Source organism: Scylla paramamosain, chromosome 23 (genome assembly GCF_035594125.1).
Source record: "Scylla paramamosain isolate STU-SP2022 chromosome 23, ASM3559412v1, whole genome shotgun sequence".
NCBI lineage: Eukaryota > Metazoa > Arthropoda > Malacostraca > Decapoda > Portunidae > Scylla > Scylla paramamosain.
Genome location: NC_087173.1, coordinates 7,915,486 through 7,930,485, shown reverse-complemented (window position 1 = coordinate 7,930,485; position 15,000 = coordinate 7,915,486). Strand labels below are relative to the sequence as shown.

The following is a 15,000-nucleotide window of genomic DNA, read 5'->3' as shown; positions in this document are numbered from 1 at the left end:
CCTGGCTTCTTTGTCTATAGCCGTTCCCCGCTTCCTTCTCGTTTCCCTCACTTCCTTTACATCTGTTCTCGTTTTCGTCTATTATACTCTTCTCTTTCCCCTCGTCCTCCTTAACGTTGCTGGTCTTCCTTGCCTCTCGTCCTCCAGCTGCTTACCTCCGCATCATCCTTATTGTAATGCTATTCTGGCGTCTTTGTCTTCGTTTTCTCTTTTCACCTCATGGGTATTACTGGTATTCTTTGCTTCGTCCTCCTCCTTATGCTACGAGAAGTACTATTTGTCTCCTCCTTCTCCTAATGGATATTGTTATATTGTACTACTGCTCGTCTCCTCCTCCTCCTCCTCCTCCTCCTCCTCTTCTTCCTCTAACTTCCTAAGGGTATTGCTATTCTTTGCTATGGTCCCTTGTCTCCTCCTCCTCCTCCTCCCCCTCCTCCTCTTCCTCACCTATCGTATCCATTAGGACACAATTCAATTCCTATCTTTAAATTCTACCTGTCTTCTTCTCCTTGTTTTGCTCCTCTCATCGACCACTCCACCTCTTCACCTCTTCATCTCCTTCCTTCCTTCCTTCCTTTCTTTCTTTCTTTCTTTCTTTCTTTCTTTCTTTCTTTCTTTCTTTCTTCCTTTCTTCCTTCCTCCCTTCCTTGTTTCGTTGTCCTTTTACAATTTTAGCATCCATGTAGTTTCTTTTATTTGTGTTCTCCTTTCAGTCTCTGTGTTCAGTTTATCATCACTATCTCTATTGGCTTGCTTTATTTTATCGCTCTCACTCTACTCTCACTTTTTTTTCTGGGGGGATAATATTTATTACACATTTTTGTTTTCTTTTTTTCTTCCTATTTTCTTCCCTCCTCCACCTTTATTCCCTGTTTCGTATCGTGACCATTTTTCACCCTCTGCATACTTCTATTTCCTTTTTCTCTTCTCTTCTTACCTCCTAAGTTTTATTTCCCTCTCACATACGTTTATCCTCCTCTTCTTTCATTTCTCGTTCTGAAATTCAGGTTCCCAATTCTTTCCGTCTCTATTTTACTGCGTTATTATGAATTTCACATTTTTATTTTATTTCCACGAACTTTTTTTTTCATTTCCTTTCCTTCAGTTTCACATTTTCAACTTTTTATCTCTTCATTTTGTCCTTTTCCTCAAACTTCTTTTTCCTTATTAATTTTATATCCTCCATTTCACTAAGTTATCCTGTATTTCACCTTTCTATTTCACGTTTTTTTTTCTTATTCTTTTCTTCCTTATATTATTTTTTTCAAGTTTTATCATTTCATTTCCTTCTTGTAATACGTTCTTGAACATTTTTTTCTCCTCATCTTTTTTCGATATTCAGTTTCTTTTATTGTAAGTTTCTTCAAGCACATTTATCCATTTCTAGATTTTTTTTTTCTAACCTCTTTCATTCTACAGTTTTGTTCTTCTGCTGTTTTCATCTTCCTCCATTTCCTCCATCTATTCTTCCTCATTCTCCTTCTTTCCTTTTCAATTTTTCACCTTTTTATCCAGTTATCTTTCTTTTTTTCTATCTCCATTTTTCTCTTCTCTTTTTTTTTTTGCCCTTCTCGTCTTTTCTTTCCTCTTGCTATCAACATTGTCCTCTTCCTCCTCCTCCTTATATCTCCTGTCTTCTCTTTTCAATTTTTCATCTTTCCCCATTCGATTTTATTTTCCACCTCCTTGCTTTCTGAATTTTCTTCCTTTTTTTCTTTCACCAGCACTTGCATGTTTCTCTCTCTCTCTCTCTCTCTCTCTCTCTCTCTCTCTCTCTCTCTCTCTCTCTCTCTCTCTTGCTACTTACAGGGTCTTCTACTTCTTTCTTCCCTTTTTTTGTTCTACTTCACTTTTTCTCCTCCTCTTTCTCATGTTTTTGTTTTTATTCATCTTCTCTCCTTCCTCATTATCATATTCTTGTTATTCTTTTCTTCTCCTCATATTCTTGTTATTCTTTCCTCCTCCTCCTCCTCCTCCTCCTTAAATTCTGTTTTCTTCTTTTTCCTTTTACTTTACTCTTCTCCCATTCTTTTCTTTTACCTCTTCTTCCTCCTCTCTTTCCTTGCTCGTTTCCCTTCCTTCCTTTGGTCATCTAGATATTACCCCGTTTTCTCCTTCTCTGGCCTTTCTCCTCTTGCTCCTCCTCTTCCTCCTTCTCTGCCTGGCGTTCCACGGCGACATAACCTCTCTTATCTTTCTTTGATCCTTACAATGGACCGTATATAATCAGTAAGTGACTCAGGTATAGCTTCCTAGATAACCTGTGCCCACTGCCTCCTGCCTTCCTCCCGCTCCGAGTGTTTGTGTGTGTGACGGATGCTCTTAAGTACGAGTAGGTAGATAAATACGAGTAGGTAATGGGAGGTGAGTGGGGAAGGTAAGGTATGGGTGAAGGAAGGGAAGGGAGGAATGGGTGGTCGGACTAATGGAAAGAGACGGAAGGGAAGGTGAAGAGATGGATGAATGGATGGAAGGAAAATGAAAGAAAAATGAATGGGTTGAGGGAAAATGGGAAAAGATAGAAAATTGAGAGAGAGAGAGAGAGAGAGAGAGAGAGAGAGAGAGAGAGAGAGAGAGAGAGAGAGAGAGAGAGAGAGAGAGAGAGAGAGAGAGAGAGTGGGGAGGAGGGAGGAAGGAAGGAAAAGACGTATGTTGGAGGCACGTCATATTTTTCATCATTATTGCCAAGAGGAATTAGGAAGAAGGAAAGACATTATTTTTTTTCTACCTACCTACCTCCTATACGCCCCCCCCTCTCTCTCTCTCTCTCTCTCTCTCTCTCTCTCTCTCTCTCTCTCTCTCTCTCTCTCTCTCTCTCTCTCTCTCTCTCTCAACACAGTAAACAAGCTCGGCGATCCGGAAAGACAGGTAATCAACTTATTAATTAGAGTATTTCGTGCGTTCAATTGTACATTTTCTGCCTCGCGTGCTCACCTGTGTATGTCGATAAGCTGTAAAAATTGCTAATAGTAGTAGTAGTAGTAGTAGTAGTAGTAGTAGTAGTAGTAGTAGTAGTAGTAGTAGTAGTAGTAGTAGTAGTAGTAGTAGTAGTAGTAGTAGTAGATGATGCTATGGTTACTGCCAATTCTAATTCACATATAACAACCAGTAATATCCTTGACAATCGTCGACCCACACATCTCACACACAGTCAAGGTGGACACAGATCACCCTAAGCCTTAATTAACCTGTGAGCTTCCCATCGCCGAGGTACAAGAGCAGCAGCAGTCCAGAAGGTAATCCATCCTTGGCTTCATCTTTAAACCACCCAACTAATGCACTTCCTTTGTTGTTTGAGAATTTAAACAAACAAGTACAACACATTGACACTGCCCTACACACACACACACACACACACACACACACACACACACACACACACACACACATTTTACTCCCTTCTCCCTCTTTCTCTTTTCTTTCCCTTCACTATTTCCCTCCATTCCCTTCCACTTTTCCCTCCCTTCCTCATCAAAGCTCACATTTTTAGTCATTACCACCAAATAATAACAAAAATAAAAACACACAAAAGCTATCCCTACCCCTCTTTTTAATCGGAGTATTATCGCGAAGGAAGGGAGAGAGAGAAACAAAGAAAGAAAGAAATAAAGAACGAAAGAAAAGAAAAGAAAAAAAGAAAAAGCAAGAGAGAGAAATAGGTGAGAATAAAGCTCATTCATGAACGGAGACAGGAACCTAACACGCCCACACACACGAACGCTCACACACGCCCATACCCCCAACACACAAGCCCTCTTAATCCTCTTAATCTTAATCCCCCAACCCGGCGCAGGCGTGGGAGAAGACAGGTAACCTCACAGCTGTACTACCTGTGCCGCCCCTGTGCTTACCTGTCCATCCCGCCGCTTGCTCTCACCTTTACTACTAATTCCAGGTATCCCGCTATTCCCGCCCCCGCACCGATGCTCTCTCTCTCTCTCTCTCTCTCTCTCTCTCTCTCTCTCTCTCTCTCTCTCTCTCTCTCTCTCTCTCTCTCTCTCGTTGCCGCCGCTTGCACTAATTATTATCTCTCTCTTTACCCCTTCTTCGTCCCTTCCTCGTCATCGTCCTCCACTTTCTACTGCTTCTTTATCATCCTCCTCCTCCTCCTCCTCCTCCTCCTCCTCCTCCCTCCTCTTATTACCTACTGCTGCCGCTTTCTCCTCCTCCGCCTTCTGGTGCTCCTCCTCCTGCTCCTCTTCACACCCCGCAACCACCAAGTATCAATCAGGAATGTATAAAATGTACGTTAATGACTCGACTCCAGCACCTTCCATCGATTTCCTCATCCTTGGGAGGAGGAGGAGGAGGAGGAGGAGGAGGAGGAGGAGGAGGAGGAGGAGGAGGAGGAGGAGGAGGAGGAAGAGGAGGAGGAGGAGGAGGAGGAGGAGGAGGAAAGTAACAAGGTCTAAGGGTACACACATATAACACATACGACAGACACAGCCTCATTCACGCACATTTAACAGCTAGTAGTAGTAGTAGTAGTAGTAGTAGTAGTAGTAGTAGTAGTAGTAGTAGTAGTAGTAGTAGTAGTAGTAGTAGTAGTAGTAGTAGTAGTAATAGAAGAAAGAAAGAAAGAAAGAAAGAAAGAAAGAAAGAAAGAAAGAAAGAAAGAAAGGAAGGAAGGAAGGAAGGAAGGAAGGAAGGAAGGAAGGAAGGAAGGAAGGAAGGAAGGAAGGAAGGAAGGAAGGAAGGAAGGAAGGAAAATAAGAGAAAAGAAAAAAGAAAAAGGAAAGAAAACAAAGAAAAGAAAAAAGAAAAAGACTAGAAAAGAAAAAAATATAAGAATGTTGAAAATAATAATGAACAACAAAAACAACAACAACAACAACAACAACAACAACAACAACAACAACAACAAGCAATATGGACAGCAGTAACGCTATTAAAACTTAGCTAGCGTTCTTTATACCCCCACACCCACAGCCAATCCCAGCCGTTACTTTCCTTCCCCTCGTAACCTTCCCCGCAGCGGCTAGAACCCCAGCAAGTGTTTAGCCTCCGGACGCGGGAGTCTCGAGTGCTTACACAAGTCAAGAGGAACAGAATCTACGGTCGCCCTCCTGATTCCGATAATCCAAGGGTTGTGAGGGCAATTGTGAGCTGCTACATTATAAATTAAGAGAGAGAGAGAGAGAGAGAGAGAGAGAGAGAGAGAGAGAGAGAGAGAGAGAGAGAGAGAGAGAGAGAGAGAGAGAGAGAGAGAGAGAGAGAGAGAGAGAGAGAGAGAGAGAGAGAGAGAGAGAGAGAGAGAGAGATTCTTCCCATTCTCTTGTTCTTCCTACTTCTTTCACTAACTCATTTATTATTAAAACACCACCACCACCAACCATTAGTAACAACAACACCAACCATTACTAGTAACAACAACAACGACAACAACAACAACAACAAACAACAACAACAACAACATGACACACACGCAAGAGGCACCAGGTGAAAGAGAGAGAGGTCATCTGTAAACAACCAATCTTACAACGCGTCAAGGTAACTATCGACACTTAATTAGCAGATAAGTTAACGCGCAAGCTGATCCAGGTGTAGCCTTACCAAACACGCCTACCATTGTTGAAGGCCTCTGTCTGGGAGTGGAGTCATGCTAGCTAATGAAAGAAAGACGTCCCACACGCCTGCCTGAATACTGTATGAGGGCGTTTTGTTTCCCTCCACAATGCCCTCTATTGACTGCACTGGAAAGCTCTGCGTCCTGTTATAGGCGACGTCACTCTGGGAACATCCACGCCCCTGCAGCGAAGAATTCTTGGACATTTTGAGTGCTTATAAGAACTACAGTACATTCCAACGCCACATAGTGATCAGCCAGATTCTCATGTATTTTTCTCCCACTGAAGATGCAGAATGTGCTAAACTATTTCTCAAACCATAAGAAAAAAAAAACTTTGAAGACTCCCATGAACTTCCAGTAAAGCCAGTCACTGATCGAAATACGACGATAAAACGTTACAGAATATGGACTTCAGTGGGCCAAGGGTCATGATTACAACACACACACACACACACACACACACACACACACACACACACACACACACACACACACACACACACACACACACACACACACACACACACACACACACACACACAGTTGTGAGGAAGTAGCAAAATAATGTATCGATTTAAGAACGATTGTTTTCATATACATATAAACAAAATATCCGTGTCCGTGAAGGAAGAAAGAAAATTAAGTTATAATAAACACAGAATCGAAAAAAATAAATAAATAAATAAAATAAAATAAAATTCCTACTTGATGAAAATGCATCAGCTAAAACTCTTCAACTATAAGCAAAATAAAAGAAACAAATAAAGAAACAGCAGAATAAATAACCTGTACATTATAATTATCAAATGAACCAACGTATTTTTTTTGTCCTTTTCTCCTTTACTTCTTTTCTCTTGGTTTCTTTTGTTCCCCTACATCTTTTTACATTATCGTCACTTCCCTTTTAATCAGTTACTTCTTACCTTCCCTCTGCATGTTATCTTCAAGACCAAGGGAGGGACGGCGAATGAGGAGCAGGGGAAAAAAAATATGAATAATAAAGGAAGGAAACGAAAGGGTGTGGAAGGGGAAGACGGGAGCAAGAGGGAGATAAAAGAGAGAGCATAATAGAAAGCGAGAGTGATTGAATGTGGAATGCGGCGTAAAAGGGATGCAGTTGGAAGATATGAAGAAATAATGAATAAAACACTGGAGAACAAGGAGAGAGAGAGAGAGAGAGAGAGAGAGAGAGAGAGAGAGAGAGAGAGAGAGAGAGAGAGAGAGAGAGAGAGAGAGAGAGAGAGAGAGAGAGAGAGAGAGAGAGAGAGAGAGAGAGAGAGAGAATCAAACTAGTCAGGTAAACTGCACAATTACCTATCAGTTTACTCTTCTTAACCCTTTAACCTTTACCTTTCCTTCCTAATTGACCTCGCTCACCTTGACTTCCCTCCCAAGGACACTGCGGGCAGGTAGGAGAGAGAGAGAGAGTGAGTGAGAGAGCGGAAGCAGGTAAGGGAATGGAGGATGTCAGGGTAATGGGAAGGAAAGGAGTCTGGTATTGTATGTATTGTCAGAGTATGCATGAGCGTGTGTGGCTGTGTATATGTATGAGTGTGTGTATGTGTGTATGAATGTGAATATGTGAGTGAGTATTGGTGGGGGTTTCTTTATGTGAATGTGTGGTTATGTGTACATACTACAACGGTGAATGTTAGTGAGTTGTTGTTGTTGTTGTTGTTGTTGTTGTTGTTGTTGTACCTGTCGTCTTTGTTATTGTTTTTTTTTCTTGTGCTGCTGTTGTTGGTTGTTATTACTAATCTTGTTATCATCATTACTTTAACTGTTTACTACACTTACAAGTTAAACAAATATCACTAAGTAACATACAAGTAATTCTAACACAAAATCCTAATATTAGGTGAAACTTCAGTTTGTTCAGGCACATAAATGTTCGTTGAAAGAGTGGTAAATTAGTCTCTTCTCTGCATCGGACAATATAATTATTTTGTATATTGTGCGCAGTTTTGAAGTGCAATATGGCCTTGGAAAATTATAACACTATATTGAAAGTGAAGGAGAGGTTATGTTTCATTTTAAATTGCTTTTATTTTACATTTGGTTTGTTTTGGTTTAAATTCCGTTAATTTTTTTGATCGTTGAAACAGATTAAAGAAAATTACACGTTTTCGGTTGTGCTTAGTTATGGAGCCCTTTCTGTTTAAAAATCACTTTCTTGTGTAGCATTTGATGAAGATGATGACGATAATGATAACGATGTTGATAATGATAATGATGATTATGTTAATGGTAATAAAAATATTGATTGCGATGATGACGACGACGACAATGATGATGATGACAACGATGACAATGATGACTCCTGCCAGTGATGAGTCTCCTCTGTTCCTGTGAATGAAGAGCAACCACACACTCCCATCCTGCTCTCCCACACAATGCAGCTGGAAAGTTTACATATACCACAGTATTTTAAGTGTTTGGGACAGTGAAGTCGCTGGCTGTGTGCCGGGAACGAGTGTGTGGATGTGTGCTTAGCTCCCAAGCGTGAGTAAATATAGCAGCAGTCCAGAAATGAATACTAAATAGTTTAACGAGCAGCGAGGAGAGATGGAAGTTAAGAAAATGAATGGAACACTGAATTGAAAAGGAAACAAGGAAGGATGGAAGTAAGGAAAATGAAGGAGGAAAATAATTGCTAAAGAATTAAGACGATGGGAATAAAGAGACGGAAATAAAGAAAATTAACGGTTATAAATATAAATGCAGACTAGATAAGTGAAGAAGCAGCGAGAAAATATGGTAGTCAATAAAAAAAAGCCTTAATAGCGCTGCATACGGGGCTGATACATGAAAAAAAAAAAAACTGGTATACAAATGAAATAAAACAATATACAGAAAACAGCATCAAACACTCACTCTTCTTAACAGCTCTACCTACACATACAAAAAATATAAAATCAACATATATCAGTCACCATTCAAAGCAGTTCAGTCTATAAGTAAAGATTAAACACATAAATAACAAACACTCACCCTCCCCAGCAGATATGTGCCTGGCAGTGGCGGTGCAGGAGGCGGTGCAGGAGGCGGTGCAGGAGGCGGTGCAGAAGGTGGTGCAGGAGGTGGGGGGCTGGGGCAACAAACACCAGACACCGCAGCGAGGAGTCACGCCGTTAGACACGTCCCAGGGCCTTCCCGAGAGCCTTCCTCCAGCCCCAGGATCCCCCGCCTTAACGGCCCGAGCGTGTCTGCATGTTACATTTCCAGCACGTGTCCCCTCCGCGTCTCCTCGACCTTTGTCCTCGCCACTGGACTTCTGAGCCTGCCAGGTCGCGGATCAAATCTCTCGTCCTCGTCCTCGTTCTCGTTCTCATTCTTGTTCCAGTTTCCAGATATTCTTTTATTTCATTTTCCAGCCTTTCCAGTATTCCACCTTTACTTATTTTGTCTTACTATTCTCTCATCCTCCTCTTTGTTCCTCTCCTCGTCTTCATTTTCGTTATTCTTCTTTTTATTGATTTTCTTCACATCTTCCAGCAGTTCCAGCATTCCACTTTCACTCATTCCGTTTGTACATTGTTTTCTCTTCCTCCTTCTGATAGCTGATAGCCCTTCGCGTCCTCGTCTTCGTTTTCGTTCTCGTTATCAAGACTTTTGTTGTTTTCCTCTTAGCTTTCAATCCAATCACCTCTGCGCTACATTCCACCTTCATCCTCTCGTTCCACTATTTCCTCGTACTCGTCTCTCTCTCGTTCTTCATTTGTGTTCTTTGACCTTTTATTCATTCTCTTCTTCCAAGTTTATTATTCTCTCTAGATCACGTTCCACATTCACTGTTTTCATTATTTTCTTAGGTCTCTCAGTACTGTCGCGAGGATAAATGACAATGTGTTTGTGTATTTTGGGTGATGCTGTGTTGTGTTGTGTTGTGTTGTGTTGTGTTGCATTGCGTCATCGTCTCTTCTCACACTTAAGCAACATCTCAAGAATGGGAAAGGAGAGGGAGAGAGAGAGAGAGAGAGAGATGGAGCAGTGTTTTCAAGGCAAGGCACGATCAGAATTTATACCTCCCTCAAGTAGCGACGAAGGAATAGATTGAAATTTTTCACTTCTTGTATCTGCTCCCCGATCCTTCCATCCTTCCTTCCTTTCCCCTCCGCTCGTGACCGAGATGCAGCCTCACTTTTCACTCTCCTGCAGAAAATCCACTTCATCGCAACTCCTCTCTCCAGTTCTTACGTGGAAACAAACTTATCTTCAGAAAGGTGTATTGAATCTCCTCTCCCGCACACCTGCCGTTTGATGCGTTTTGTCTTTCTCTCTGCTGAAATAGAGAGAGGAAAAAAAAAAAAAAAACATGGAGTTACAATAGAATATGATTGATCAAAACATACCTACATCTCTCTCTCTCTCTCTCTCTCTCTCTCTCTCTCTCTCTCTCTCTCTCTCTCTCTCTCTCTCTCTCTCTCTCTCTCTCTCTCTCTCTCTCTCTCTCTCTCTCTCTCTCTCTCTCTCTCTCACTGCTCCCCACACACAAACCGGCTTAACGAAACATATCCTGTCCAGTTTAAACGTATTTTAGTTTAACGCGTCACACTCACGGAGAGAGAGAGAGAGAGAGAGAGAGAGAGAGAGAGAGAGAGAGAGAGAGAGAGAGAGAGAGAGAGAGAGAGAGAGAGAGAGAGAGAGAGAGAGAGAGAGAGAGAGAGAGCGATATCAATATTTGTACACGGGTATTTCAAGCTGACTTAGCCGTAGCACAAGTGACTGAGACTCGCAGCTTTATTTACAGCGAGCGTGTCCCGAGTCAAGCTGGCCGGTTGAGAGAGAGAGAGAGAGAGAGAGAGAGAGAGAGAGAGAGAGAGAGAGAGAGAGAGAGAGAGAGAGAGAGAGAGAGAGAGAGAGAGAGAGAGAGAGAGAGAGAGAGAGAGAGAGAGAGAGAGAGAGAGAGAGAGAGAGAGAGAGAGAGAGAGAGGTGGTGCCGAATATATATATCGACATACCTAACTCTTCTTTATTTCTCTGATTCACTAGTTCGATACCCTTCAATATTTTCTTTCCCTTTTATGGCACGTGGATAAATATCTTAATCTACAATCAGTTACAAGCAAAAAAATAAAATAAATAAATAAAGACACGTATCAAATAAAAAAAACGGGAAGAATTAGTATATAAATTGTCTAAAAAGAAAAAAAACCGTAGAAAATAATAATAATATGAATAAGTAAATAAGAGCAAGTTAACAGCCACATTTCGTCTTCTTTTCACTAGATTATTTAATGTTTATGCTTCTTAATGGGAAACTTTCATCACTTTGGGGAATTAGGTGAGAGAATTAGTTAAGATTAGGTAATGGGGAGTCAAGTTTGTGAAAGAGGAAGGCGGGTCAGAGAGAGAGAGAGAGAGAGAGAGAGAGAGAGAGAGAGAGAGAGAGAGAGAGAGAGAGAGAGAGAGAGAGAGAGAGAGAGAGAGAGAGAGAGAGAGAGAGAGAGAGAGAGAGAGAGAGAGAGAGAGAGAGAGAGAGAGAGAGAGAGACAGAGACAGAGAGACAGAGAGACAGAGAGACAGACAGACAGACAGAGAGAGACACAGACACACAGACAGATAAATACATAAATAAATATACTGATGAAAGAAAAAATATACCGTAAACAGGCAGATAGACGGAGACCAAAAGACAAATATACAGACAGACAGACAGACACAGACAGAAAGAGAAGGAATGCAAGAAACGTTACCAATTTTTTTCCAGAGAGTTCACAGGCCTCCATGAAATGAACGCAGCTTTCCTCCAGCCAACCAGGTATCTAGCCAAACAAAACACTGAGGTACGGATATAGACCTTCATATTCTGTTCTTACGACGCTTGTATGGGTAGCCATGGTATGTACACAGGATCTAGTCTTTGTCCCTCACTGTTCCGTCTTCTGTTATTCCCCTCTTCCGCTTCCATAAATCCCGCTTATTGTTTTAGTTGATTTCTCTTTGTTTATGAGTCACTTCTCTGTTTATTGTCTTATCTAATATTGTGTTTTATCTTAATTTTTATCTTCTATTATCCTTCTGTTCTTCTTTGACTCGTACAATGTTCTACTTAATCTTTCTGTTCAATTTCCTGTTTGTATATCAGTTTATATATTTTTTTTTCTTTTCTTTTAATCTACTCCTGAGCTTTTCATCTTGTCATCCTTCCATCCTGCTTCTATAATTTCGTTTTGTCAATTTCACTTGTTAATTTCATCTTGTCAATTTCATCTTGTCATCCTTCCATTTTGCTTTTATAATTTCGCTTTGTCAATTTCGTTTTCAACAGTAATCTTTCTATTTGCGGTTCTCAGTGTACGACGCACGAGGGCCGCGAGATAAGCGTTCGTCGCAAACTGAGATATGTAAATGGAATTATTATACCGATAAATTTAAGCGTAAACTCAAAAAAATATATTATACATCAGTTATCCATTTATTGTTTCATTTCATTTTCTTTTAATTTTTTTTCTTCCTTTCAGTCATTCTTCACATTCTTTATTTGCTATTCTATTTTTTTTATGTAACGCTTGTCTATCTATTTTGTATATCACTTGTCCATTTATTTATTTATTTATTTACTTATTCATTCATTTACGCACTAAAAAATCGATAACAAAAAAAAAAAAAAGATAAAAGCTCACTTAATATGGCGCCTGCAAAATTAAGTGAAAAATACAAATAAATACACAAACAAACAAATAAATATAAAACTAAAAGAGCCAACTTTATTTTCGAATCCATCTTTATAACCCTCTTTAGAAACCGTAAGAGTCGTAGGAAGGAGAGAAAAAAAAAAAAGAAAAAGAAAATGAAAAAAAGTCGAGGGTTCCTTTCATGTCGTCCCATCCATCCTCAACAACAAAAATGACGACGAGAGCAAAAATAATTGATAGGCTTAAGTATGGGAAGGGTCAGTCTTTGCCTACGAGGTAGAAAAGTTTACCCAGGCCAGGTCTTTTTAATGAGGTGAATCTGATATTCGTTAAAATCTTCCGTGTCTCTTATTCCCCCCCTCTCCCTCTCTCTCTCTCTCTCTCAGGTTATTCAAACAAGGCTTTCTTAACATTCCCCCATCCTTTGCCTTTTTTATTCCCTCTCTCTTTTACCTTGGGATATTGGCTCCTGTGTTGCGCGCCCCAAAAAGCCACACAGGAGAGCAAGCTAAGACAATAACTTCTAATTGAAACCAACTAAAAAATACCACACTCCTTAACATCCCTCTCCTCTTCCTCCTTCCCTTCGATCTATTCTTCTTCTCCAGCTTCTTACTTCCTTATCCCCTCGCTATCCTCCCCCCTTCCTCCTCCAATCAGTCCTTCTCTCCTCCACCTTATCCTCTTCCTCGTTCATTCGTAATAGGTCTTCCTCCTTCTCAAGCTTACTTATCTCTGTTGCTATTCTCTCTCTCTCTCTCTCTCTCTCTCTCTCTCTCTCTCTCTCTCTCTCTCTCTCTCTCTCTCTCTCTCTCTCTCTCTCTCTCTCTCCTCAGCTATTCTCATTTCTCTCTGCAATACTCCTCTGCCTCCTAAGCTTCTCTTCACTCCCCCTCTCCCTCCCGTTCCCCTCCTCTCTTACATCCGTTCTTTCATCTCTCGATCCCTCCCCTCCCCTCCCCTCCCCTCCCCTCTTTCTTCCTCTCCGCGTTTCTTTCCCAGACTTGACCTGCCTCAATCTTCCATCACTATCTGAAGTTACTAATTCTTTGTAACGAAGGTAAAAGAGGCGGATAGAAAAATATATATTCTTGCTACTTCTAATCATGACGTGTTTCTTACCTTTATTTGCAACTGCTGTAAGAAAATCTATTCATGTGATATTAACTGTTACTTGATCTCATAACAGCCTCTTTCTCTTGTAATTACGCCTTAACAGCGTCCCTCTTTCATAACATTCCCATCTAGATTCTGTGAAGGCCTGGTGGGGAGGTGGGGAAAGAGCCTTCCTCCTTATCATCCTACGTCTCCCACAAAGGAAGTTTTATACAAAGCATTCATAAAAAGATGTCATAAGAAATGGTATCTGTCTAGCCAATAAAATGATGAGTCTGTAGGGCATCATAAGGGAAAAGTTATGAAAAAACACAATCACAAGTCAAACGTTCCTCATGTCAGTAATGAAAAGCTTCCAAAGTACAGGAAAATCATTATTGCCACGTTGTCTTGTACACGAGATGCTGAATAAGTTTAGAAAGTAAGAGCAACGTTAATCAATTGGACAGTATTCATTTAAGCGATTAAGTTTGTTTGTGCACACTGTTGTAATGGAAATGTGGCACAGAGACAGACGGGCTCGTGATTCCCTACAGGTTACTGAACTTGTGTCAGAGGCATTAGACAGACACTGGTGAAAGGCCGTGCCATTAATACGTGTGTCAGTGGCCTACTCAGACACACACCTGATGAAAGGCTGTCCCATTAACACAGTGCGTCGGTTGCCTTAGACAGACACCTGATGAGAGGCTGCGCCATTAAAACGTGTCAGTGGCCTCACTCAGACACCTGGTGAAGGCCTGTCCCATCAACACACCATGCCACAATTAATACTGCTTCATAGTGACTAATGGAATGGTGACCTAGAAATACTTAATAAAAATAGAATCAGGGCAGAAAGGTTACCTCTTCATTAACGACATGTGTACTGTACTTAATCTAACAGGCATCGCGCAGAGCTGTGTGGAGAAAGCTGAGGAGTGAAACGGATGGACACACGAGATGAGACGTTAGGAAGGCAGCCGACGGGGATAAGTGGCGGAATTGGTGAGAGGCCTTTCAATTAATTCAACTTGATGGTGATGGTGATGGTGATGATGATGATACCAATGATGATGTTGATGATGACAATAACGATGATGATGATGATGATGATGATGATGATGATGATGATGATGATGAGGAGGAGGAGGAGGACCACTTATCTGGTTAATCTCTTTGTAAATGTCTGTTACTATTACAAAACATGCAAAGTATTCAAGACATGTTATACCTCTATAATATTCACGTTTTTCGTCTCTTTGGTGTAAAATATTCAAACATTTTTCCTCCCATATTTACGCAGACTACAGTTTCGTATGTTTGTATAAAATCTGCTTTTGTTGTTGGGAGGATCAACCTAAATATCTTTACGGGTTTTAAGAGAAAACCAAAGTCAATATTCTTTTCAAAGGGTATGTATGATGAAAACATTATTGGGAATTAACCAGCAAACTAGCGAACCAATCTATGATGCATATATTCACCTAAACAATCAATTCACAAGCCATCTAAATAAACTCTGCGCCTGTTCCTTTTTTCTTCCTTCCTACGAGTTAAAAAAGATTAAATAAAATCAATAAAATGAGTATTAAGACACCTCGGGAATTTAAATGCTCAACTTTTTCCTTTTTCTTATTTCATTTTATGCTAGTGACTCTTTCTTTGACATTCTAGGAGCAGGAAGTTGAGTTGCCT

General features: G+C 40.7%; 1 long non-coding RNA gene across 2 annotated transcripts in view; it reads right to left on the bottom strand.

The window, feature by feature from the left end:
• LOC135112097 (uncharacterized) overlaps positions 1-15,000 on the bottom strand; it is a 210,882-nt gene that overhangs the window by 164,617 nt on the left and 31,265 nt on the right. For both annotated transcript variants that reach the window (XR_010274061.1, XR_010274062.1), the window contains exon 2: positions 8,561-9,851. This is a non-coding gene — a long non-coding RNA (uncharacterized LOC135112097). The remainder of the gene's footprint in view (positions 1-8,560; positions 9,852-15,000) is intronic.